The 10,803-nt window shown below is 49.7% G+C and overlaps 1 long non-coding RNA gene across 1 annotated transcript; it reads right to left on the minus strand.

The window, feature by feature from the left end:
• Positions 1-564: 564 nt before the first annotated feature.
• On the minus strand, positions 565-999 carry LOC121467808. The gene is made up of 2 exons (XR_005977842.1): positions 884-999; positions 565-818 (listed from the first exon to the last, which is right to left on the minus strand). It is a non-coding gene; the product is annotated as an uncharacterized LOC121467808 (long non-coding RNA).
• Positions 1,000-10,803: the final 9,804 nt, after the last annotated feature.

Raw genomic sequence — 10,803 nt, forward strand, 5'->3', positions numbered from 1 at the left:
AGGCCATCATATCATTTCAAATGTCATATGGCGTAGAAAAAAGGCAGAAATCTGACGCAAGTTCCCATACGACCGCAGGATTACCTCTGCCAAAGGTATCAATTCCAAAATTTGATGGAAATTACTTACAATGGCAACAATTTCATGATTTATTTAAGAAAATGATTCATGAATCTTCATTACCAACTATACAAAAAATGTGGTATTTGAAAACAAACCTTACGGGAGAGGCCGAACGCTTAATTCGGCACTTGTCTCTGTTGCATTTTCAGTTGAAGCCGTCGGGAAAATACTGAAACGAACCGATACGTCAGCAGGTTCCGCTATCGATAAGATTTGGTGGTGACACCGACTATTGATAGCGGGAGAGGATCTAGCTATTTAAATTTAGCCCGGTTCGCTCGTTGACTGGGTTAAATGGCCTTGAATACGTTCGCTGACCCATCTTGAGAGAGCGGGAGGGAAAATGACGAGCGACTTTGGTGTAGGTCAGGGTTTTGCTTTAGTTGCTGCAAGAAGTAGTAGGAGAACGGTCGGAAAAAAACCCAAAATTTAAGTTCGTGATTAGTGTTTGAATAACTCAAAGTGAGTGGTTATTTATTAGTCCGGAACTTGTAAATTACAGTGTTTTTTTTATATTAAAGCCGCCGGGGACCCTAACTAAAGGGCCCCGGAAATTTTAAACATTTGGGAAGTGAAAACTTACAATCGGACCTAACCTGGTCGTCGTCCACCAGCCGCCGCAGCATTAGCCTCAACAGCATTGGCCTAGCGTTTTTCCATTCGGGCTGCAGTTTCAACACATCCGACGTTGAACTCTGCAATAAATTAGTTTTAGTAATGGTTTTGTGATATCATGCAGTCAAGATTGTCAAGTACTTACTGTGAAATCTAATCTAAAATTAGAGGCTCAAGCCCGAACCCTAGCCGCGCGTCCAACAACATCTAAATTGGGTCGCGAAATTTAATAACTTGTGGGATTTGTTTAGCGTACTTACCTTAGCACGTCCCTTCTTTTCCCTTGGAGCTCCTCAGGATTAGGCGACCCGGTTGGCAAACGCCTCCAATTTGGTGCCATGCGGCGACTTTGCCTGACACTTTGAACTCTAAGCGTCTAAAAATTTCCCTTTCAGTTGTTGCCGCTTTGACCGCTTCTCATCTGGGCGACGGTCTGAGATCGGCCTTAAGAGTTTCTAACGAAAAGAATAGATTATCAGTAGGAATCAATAATGAATGTATTTACTTATTAATCTCACCAAGAATTAAATGTAAACAAGCTACCGAGATGGTTGTGTGAATTACCTTGGGCGGGGAGATGAGCCGATCCTAATCCACCAGGAATAGACTCCGGTCTGCCGGAGATGGGGTGTGCCTCCCACATCTTTCTTGGGGCACCCAAGGTTGGGTGGGTGCGTCGTGGCAAGGACATCGAAGCCACCAATTTCGTCGAATTGTCTTAGTTTGCTTGATGTACATATAACTTTGTTTGTTTTGATTTGTGGTAGAGATGGTAAATCGACGTGAGACGTCCGATGAGTCGGAATCGATTGTTCGGACTGCAGGGCATAGGGGGTACTCCGCCCTGGGACTCCGTGCCGGCTAGCCGGCGCTGCCCTCCGGGAAAGATGCAGTTCCGTAACAATATGGCGCCCAATTTAACAAATAAAATATGTGATAGCCGAGTCGACGGCGTCTCGCATATTTATTATCTCCAGCCAGCCCACGAACGGTGGCTTGCATGAAACACATGCAATTGCACCGGGATGCGGACTGGTGGAGAAAAGTTGTTTAAATTTTGTAGGAAGAAAGGGAGGCGTGTCCACTAGAAGTAGGACAATTGCTCCCGAGGCACAGTTCACAGGGATTAGCTGTGATTTGGCGGTGACATCCTCTTCGAAGAAAATCGAAGGATTCGCATCCCAGGTCGTCCGTGCAATAAGCACGAAAGGTTAAACCAAAAACGGTGATAAAACTGTGATATAGGTATTAGGGACATATTTTTTTTTGTTAACGTAATTTTAATGAATGTCTTGTTTTGGGGTTACAGTGTAGTTGTTTGTTTTGTGCAGATCCTTGGGTTTTCTGGGTATTTGCGTTTTCATATCATATCGGTTTAAAACTTAAATGTGTGGTCGTGACCCGTGACGTCGTCACGCGCTGCTCGGCCACCGCGACTTGAATGAAAAACGCAAAGTCGGCAAACAGCCGAAGTCCTTAACTGGCGACTTTCAGCACAGCTGAAAGTTAGTCCAGTTGACGAGCGGTTTGTTTAGTGAGAATTCGGACGAAATTGTAGACGCAAGACGACTGGCGCGGAGTCTACCGGCTGGGGATCGACTCCATCTCCCCTTATTGAGGCTAAAAAAAAAAAAAAAATAAAAATAGAGAAAGAAATTTAGTCGAGGGACTTGTTTTTTGATAAGAGCTAATATTTGGTGTGAATTTGTTTAGCCTTAGGTATTTGTGGGTCTTTAATATATTTTCTTATTTATTTCTTATCTATTCATGGTTTATTGTTTCTATTTATTTATTATTATTATTTATTGGCCTGGTAATATAAGTATTCGTATTATTTAGGTGCATATTATTTAGTGGTGTTTATTTATTGTTTATTATTATTTACTAGCATTTAGTATAATTTATTTATTTATACATAATTTGGGCTTTTGGTGGCCACGTTGAATTCGGGGTTTCAGAAGTCGTGTTAGGGGTTATCAAAATTCATGATCACCTGCTTCGGTCGAAAGGTTTTCCAGGCGAGGACGACGAAAAGATGTGGTCCACGGATGTGGAGGGCGTTACCGAGGCTGGCTTGCCGCGCATATCGGAAGGGTTGCCCAGGACTCCGCTTGCCCGTTTGCGCCAGGGACTGCAACAAGAGCAAAAAGGACCACAGGACACAGAGCTGCAGCAGGACCTAAGGCAGCAGCAGATCCTGGAGGGAATTGGTTCCGCAGCGGATGAGTTATTGCAGCTGGACGATAAGGACGCAAGACTCCACGATCCCTTTGTGGATTCCGCGGCAAGGTCGGCCGTTAATGTGGCTTTGGCACAGGCGGCGGAGACCCATCGGAAGGCCCAAGAAGGCGGGATCAATCAGGCACTGAGGGACGAGATCCGAAGTGGCTTCCTGGAGATGATGAAGCTGATGAACGAGGTGTTAAGGCCTGCTGCTCAGCGGCCTCAGCTTCCCCTGGAGAGCATGCCGAATGAGCGAAGGCGTCCAGATTCGAGGATCAACGCGGGAATCCCTGGTCAAGCCCCGCAAGGTGCGGTGCCGAAGAGCACGCAGGTCGCCGGCAGGGACGGTTCCAGGCTACCTCCGCCGAGGGTGCCACCCAAACCGACGAGGAGGCCGCTGGATTTCCAGGAGTTGGAAAGTAGCAGTCCCGGGTATCCTCCGGATCAGTTCAGGTCGCGCCGAGACGATGGCCCGGCCCGCAGCTGGTGCATTGAGGACCGCAGGGCCTCAGAGTTCCGGGAGGAGCCGCGTCTGTATGCCAATGTGGGGCCGGCAGCCGCCAACCAGCAATGGCGAATTGAGCGGTGGGGCGTATCCTTCGACGGGGAGGATGAGCGAAACTCGGTGGAAGATTTTCTCTTCCGGAGTTCCTGCAGCGGCAGTGCCAATGCCCGTGGCAAGAGGTGCTCCGAAACTTCCACCTGCTGCTCACTGGGCGGACTCGGGAGTGGTACTGGGTGCACGTGCGTCACTGCAGGGTGAACAGGTGGTCCCAGCTTCGAGCCTCGCTGATGGATAGGTTCCGATGCCATCAGACGGAGCACGATCGGATGCACCAACTTCTGCAGAGGGAGCAGCAGCCCGGAGAAGGAGTTGGCGATTATATCCATGCGATGCAGCAGTTGGCGGCTCGACTGAAAAGGCCACTGTCAGAGCGGCAGCTGGTGAAGATTATTAAAAAGGGCTTGAGGGAGAGCATCGCAAGGTTTGTCTACGCGATGGATGTGCTCACGGTGGATGAACTGCGGGAAGAGTGCTGCGAGGTGGAGCGCAGTTTTGGACGACGTGGACGGACCACGTACACGCAGCCGATGCGGTATCCTCTGGCGGAAAAGGCCAAGGTTAGCGAGGCGATTGGCCCAGATCCTGGTGAGGATCCTCCGTGGCAAGAGGTGGACGAAGTGCGGGCGAAGCCTAAAAATCCGTTCCGAGCCGGCTGCTGGAATTGCGGAGCCGTGGATCACGGGTTCCGTGACTGCGCAGCAACAGAACGCAGACTGTTCTGCTACCGATGTGGGAAGCCCGACACCGTGTCTCCCAAATGTCCGGATTGTGCTGAAAATGGTCGGCTGGGCGATCCGAGGGCGGAGAGGATGCGTCCAGACAGGAGTTCCGCAGAGAAGAAGAGCTGGTAGGGTTAGATGAATGTTTACCTTCTAAAAATAGTAATAAGTTTGCATTACGATACTTACCTTATGCGGAGAGGATGCGGCGGTATCTAGAGACCAGGAATAGGATCTTCTCAGAGCACCAGTTAGGCGGGATGCGTGTGGTGTCTCGCAAGGTGCAAAGGGCCAGGGAGCGATTTCGCAAACGTCGGAACTGCCGACGCAAAGCAGTGGCCGCCGTGAGGCGCAGTTTATCGCGAGATCCCAGACCGGTCGCAGCAGTCCGAGTTCTGACCAAGCAACTGACGGGGTTGTTGGACACTGGAGCGAGTGTGAGTCTGCTTGGAAAAGGTGGCAGAGAGCTGATCGAGGCCTTGGATGTGCCCGTCCAGAAGTACTTATCCGCAGTCCGTACTGCCTCTGGAGAGGATCGGTCAATTATAGGACGGGTCAAGTTACCGGTGGAATACCGAGGACGGACAGAGCACATTCTCTTCTACTTGTGTCCTTACCTGGAGCAGCCAGCTTATTTTGGAGTTGATTTTTGGCAAGCATTCGGACTGGCCCCAGCGATTATAGGCCACATCGATTCGGAAGGCGTGAAGAAGGCCGAAGAATTACACGCCAGGGAGATGGAACACTACGCGGAAGTCGAGGATGACGATGAGGAGAAACCCGATCCCGAGTCCTGGACGCTTTCCAAGGCCGAGGAACAAGAGCTGGAGGAGATCAAGCAGCGGTTCTTGACTTTCGAGAGGGATGGCTTAGGTACCAGCAGTCTGGAGAAACACACTATTGAGCTGATGGACGGAGCCAAAGTGTTCAAGGATCGACCCTATCCGATGTCTCCCGCGAAGCAGAAGGTGGTCGAGGAGGAGGTCGACAAGATGCTAGCGCTCGGAGTCATCGAGGAGAGCAAAAGCCCCTGGAGTAACCGCACCACCGTAGTATCAAGATCTGGAAAGCACCGGTTCTGCTTAGACGCACGTAAGCTTAATGATGTGACCATCAAAGATGCTTAACCGTTGCCCAGCATAGACGGCATCCTGTCCAGAATTGAGCAAACATACTACATTTCCAGCGTGGATTTGAAGTTCGCTTTTTGGCAGATTGAGTTGGACACGAGCAGCAAGGAATACACAGCCTTTACGGTTCCTGGTCGGCCTCTTTACCAGTTCCGTGTGATGCCTTTCGGACTCTGCAACGCATCACAGAGGCTGGTGAGACTCATGGACCGAGTAATTCCCGCTGAAATCCGCTCGAATGTGTTCGTCTACTTGGATGATCTGCTAATACTAGCGCCTGACATAAGAACGCACTTGAAGTATCTTCGCCGAGTCGCTGAATGCCTGAAGGAAGCAGGGTTAACCATTGGGCTGAGCAAGTCGAAGTTTTGCTTCAAGTCTTTGACCTACCTCGGCTTCATAGTGGGTGGAGGACGTCTGCGGATGGATCCAGGGCGGGTAGCAGCGATTAGGCGGATGCCTGACCCAAGGACCATGAAGGAAGTGAGAGCCTTTCTTGGGACCGCTGGTTGGTACCGTCGGTTCATAAAGAACTTCGCAACTTTGGCTGCCCCGCTCACGGAATCCTTGAAGAAGACGGGAAATAAGAAGTTTTCCTTGAGTCCAGAAGCACAGCTGGCAGTAGAGTCCCTGAAGATGGCCCTAACTACTGCGCCAGTGCTGGTACATGCGGACTTCAAGCGGCACTTTTTCATCCAGTGCGATGCATCCCAGATCGGAGTCGGTGCAGTGTTGTTCCAGCGGGATGAAGACGGCCAGGAACAACCAATAGCGTTCTTCTCGGCCAAGATAAATCGTCACCAAGTCCATTACACCGTCACTGAAAAGGAATGCCTCGCAGCCCTGCTGGCCATTCGAAAGTTCCGGCCGTATGTGGAAGGAATGCCGTTCACGTGCATCACCGATCATGCCAGCTTGAAGTGGCTCATGTCCATGAAAGATCTTTCGGGTCGGCTGGCTCGGTGGTCATTGCAACTCCAGGGATATGACTTCAACATCGAACACAGGAAAGGAAGCGAGAACGTTGTGGCAGATACCCTTTCGCGTTGTGTTGAAGAGCTAACGGTGGACCCGTCAGAGTTGCTCGGCTTCGAGACCACTGAGTTTGCTGGAGAAGAGTACACGGAGTTGTTACAAGAGGTGGAAAAAAACTTGGCCAACCTACCAGACTTGAGGATAGTGGATGGTCTCATCTTCAAGAGAGTCTTTTCGGCAAATCTGGATGACGAGGTGGAAGGCTTCGAATGGAAGTTGTGGATTCCCCAGAGTCTGACCCACAGCATAATTGAGCGTGCACATTCGGATCCAACGGCAGCTCATGGCGGAATGGGAAAAACTCTGGAAAACCTACGGCGGCAGTTTTACTGGCCTGGCATGGCACTGCAAGTCCGGGAGTTCATACGCAGGTGTGAAGTGTGCAAGGAGACGAAATCCCCGAATTTCCGGATGCAAGTTGGTATCGGTGAGAGAGTCCAGACTGAGCAGCCATTCCAGAAGCTGTACATCGATTTCCTGGGGAAGTATCCGAGGTCGAAGAAGGGACAGGCCTACATCTTCATTGTGGTGGATCACTTCTCCAAATACACATTTCTGAAAGCCATGCAAGAGGCATCGGCCTCCAATGTAGTGGAGTTCCTCATTCACGAGGTTTTCTACAAGTTTGGGGTTCCAGAAAGTGTGCATTCGGACAACGGCCGCCAGTTTACGTCCAAGATCTTCGAGGAGGCGATGGAAAGCTTTGGCATCACGCACATCAAAACGCCAGTCCACTCTCCGCAAAGCAACGCAGCGGAAAGGGTGAACCAAAGCGTGTTGGCGGCGATCCGAAGCTACTTAGAAGAAGACCATCGAGAATGGGACGCGTATCTTCCGGAGATTGAGGTGGCCCTCCGCAACGCGGTCCATTCAGCAACTGGAGAAGCTCCGTTCTTCACCGTATTCGGACGACACATGTTCCTGAACGGAGCCAGCTACAAGTTGGCAAGGAAGTTGAAGTCGCTGTGTGATCACGAAATGTCTGGGATGAGAACAGCTGATAAACTCCAAGTGATCCATGACAAGGTGCAGAAGAACCTCGAAGATGCATACGATCGGAGTCGCCTGCGGTACGACAAAAGGGCTCGTACTTTCCTTGCGAAGCCAGGTCAGGAAGTGTATCGCCGCAACTTTGTCCCCAGCGATTTCAAAAAGGCCTTCAATGCAAAGTTTGCTCGGAAGTTCCTAAAAGCTCGGGTGGTCAGGACAGTCGGCAAAAATGCGTACGAGCTTGAAGATCTTCAAGGACGACCGATCGGAGTGTACCATGCCAAGGACATTAGGTTGTGATCTGGAAAGAGGAATAACAAAGTACACGAGCTCAGAATCGGCATGTGTCTTCTTCCCGTAAAGGGTGGGCCCCGCGTTGGACACCGTTGGAACTGCATCTTGGCATCGAGGCCGGCTGAATCCGAATAGTCCAAATCCAAATGCTCCCAAGTATTCCTGCGCTAGTCTAAAGCTCTGTGTTAGCGTCTCTCGGAATCCAGGGTGGTGTTGCATTTTCAGTTGAAGCCGTCGGGAAAATACTGAAACGAACCGATACGTCAGCAGGTTCCGCTATCGATAAGATTTGGTGGTGACACCGACTATTGATAGCGGGAGAGGATCTAGCTATTTAAATTTAGCCCGGTTCGCTCGTTGACTGGGTTAAATGGCCTTGAATACGTTCGCTGACCCATCTTGAGAGAGCGGGAGGGAAAATGGCGAGCGACTTTGGTGTAGGTCAGGGTTTTCCTTTAGTTGCTGCAAGAAGTAGTAGGAGAACGGTCGGAAAAAAACCCAAAATTTAAGTTCGTGATTAGTGTTTGAATAACTCAAAGTGAGTGGTTATTTATTAGTCCGGAACTTGTAAATTACAGTGTTTTTTTTTTATATTAAAGCCGCCGGGGACCCTAACTAAAGGGCCCCGGAAATTTTAAAGATTTGGGAAGTGAAAACTTACCAGGCGGACCTAACCTGGTCGTCGTCCACCAGCCGCCGCAGCATTAGCCTCAACAGCATTGGCCTCAGCAGCATTGGCCGCAGCAGCATCAGCAGCAGCAACATCAGCCGCAGCAGCATCAGCAGCAGCAACATCAGCCGCAGCAGCATCAGCAGCAGCAACATCAGCCGCCGCAGCATAAGCCGCAGCAGCATCAGCAGCAGCAACATCAGCCGCAGCAGCATTAGCCGCAGCAGCATTAGCCGCAGCAGCATCAGCCGCAGCAGCAGCGATCAGTAGCAGCAGCCTCAAGCGCCAGCAGCTACAGCGACTGCCGCCAAGACGGCCAGATACGGAGATTCCCTCGGTGAGTCTGTTCCGGGAACGAATGCCCGCGCTGGCCACGTGGTCATCTCCAAGTCCACCGACGCACTGCCTCCGGCTACGCTGCGCTATCCTCCGGACCAATTGGCTCCGTGCGGAGTCGCGCTGGTTTTCGCCGCTAGCGTTTTTCCATTCGGGCTGCAGTTTCAACACATCCGACGTTGAACTCTGCAATAAATTAGTTTTAGTAATGGTTTTGTGATATCATGCAGTCAAGATTGTCAAGTACTTACTGTGAAATCTAATCTAAAATTAGAGGCTCAAGCCCGAACCCTAGCCGCGCGTCCAACAACATCTAAATTGGGTCGCGAAATTTAATAACTTGTGGGATTTGTTTAGCGTACTTACCTTATCAGCACGTCCCTTCTTTTCCCTTGGAGCTCCTCAGGATTAGGCGACCCGGTTGGCAAACGCCTCCAATTTGGTGCCGTGCGGCGACTTTGCCTGACACTTTGAACTCTAAGCGTCTAAAAATTTCCCTTTCAGTTGTTGCCGCTTTGACCGCTTCTCATCTGGGCGACGGTCTGAGATCGGCCTTAAGAGTTTCTAACGAAAAGAATAGATTATCAGTAGGAATCAATAATGAATGTATTTACTTATTAATCTCACCAAGAATTAAATGTAAACAAGCTACCGAGATGGTTGTGTGAATTACCTTGGGCGGGGAGATGAGCCGATCCTAATCCACCAGGAATAGACTCCGGTCTGCCGGAGATGGGGTGTGCCTCCCACATCTTTCTTGGGGCACCCAAGGTTGGGTGGGTGCGTCGTGGCAAGGACATCGAAGCCACCAATTTCGTCGAATTGTCTTAGTTTGCTTGATGTACATATAACTTTGTTTGTTTTGATTTTTGGTAGAGATGGTAAATCGACGTGAGACGTCCGATGAGTCGGAATCGATTGTTCGGACTGCAGGGCATAGGGGGTACTCCGCCCTGGGACTCCGTGGCTAGCCGGCGCTGCCCTCCGGGAAAGATGCAGTTCCGTAACATCTCTAACAGAAAAAAATTATGTGACAGCATAGAATATGTTACAAGAGCGTTTTAGTAATAAAAGAGTGTTATGTAACATGTTACTACAAAAATTGCTAGATCAAGCACCTATATCTAGCGATGGTAGAGGCATAAAAACATTGCATGATAATGCCAAGGAAACAGCTCGGAACTCTCTCATGTGGCGATCTGCGCCGACGAAATTGGTGGCGTTGTCGCACCACACCTTCTCCGGAATCCCGCGACGACTCACAAACCTTTGAAATGCCAACAAGATCGCATCAGTGGTTAGGTCAGACACTAATTCTTAGTGGACCGCTTTGGACGCAAAACAGACGAACAAGGCCACGTACGACTTGTACGGTGGCTTACCACGGATACGATACGTTGTGCTGAAGGGACCACAAAAATCAACGCCACAAATATTAAACGGGCGGAGAGCTCGAAGTCTATCTGCTGGCAAGTTTCCCATAATTTGCGTTAAGAGTTGCGGCTTACAGCGAAAGCAGCGCATGCACGACCAAACTGTTCGTCGGCAGACTTCTTGAGCATTAACTAGCCAGATTTTCTCGCGCAGACGACTTACAAGAGCTCGTGGGCCAGCGTGACAGTTCGTAACGTGCAGGTATGACACATAGGATCTGACGAACTGTGAGCTTTTAGACAGCAACAACGGGAATTTGGCTTCGTACGGGATAGGAGCATTCAATGACCGACCACCAACTCGTAGCAATGTCGAGGAGCACCAATGTAATTTATTTTCCTGAAGAAAAGGGTTTAACTTTTGAATATTCATTGCTACCGGTGTATTTTTCCGAATTTTACTTATGTCGTCCCTGAATTCGTGAAATTGGATAACTTCGACAATTTTATCAAAAGAGAAATCCAGTTCTCTTGGCGAAATACTTTTTTCAAAGGACTTTGACACGAAAACTGACACGAAGCTTCAGGTGCGACGAAAAGGACTCTATTTTCTGAAGCACATAATTTGGCTCTGGACTGACTACGAGATTGCCGATTTGCGTAGCTTCATCGACATTACATCAGCCGGCAGTTCGAAATGTTTATTTACAGGCCAATTATTTTCTGAGTC

This window comes from Drosophila elegans, unplaced genomic scaffold (genome assembly GCF_018152505.1).
Source record: "Drosophila elegans isolate 14027-0461.03 unplaced genomic scaffold, ASM1815250v1 contig_767, whole genome shotgun sequence".
Classification (NCBI taxonomy): Eukaryota; Metazoa; Arthropoda; class Insecta; order Diptera; family Drosophilidae; genus Drosophila; species Drosophila elegans.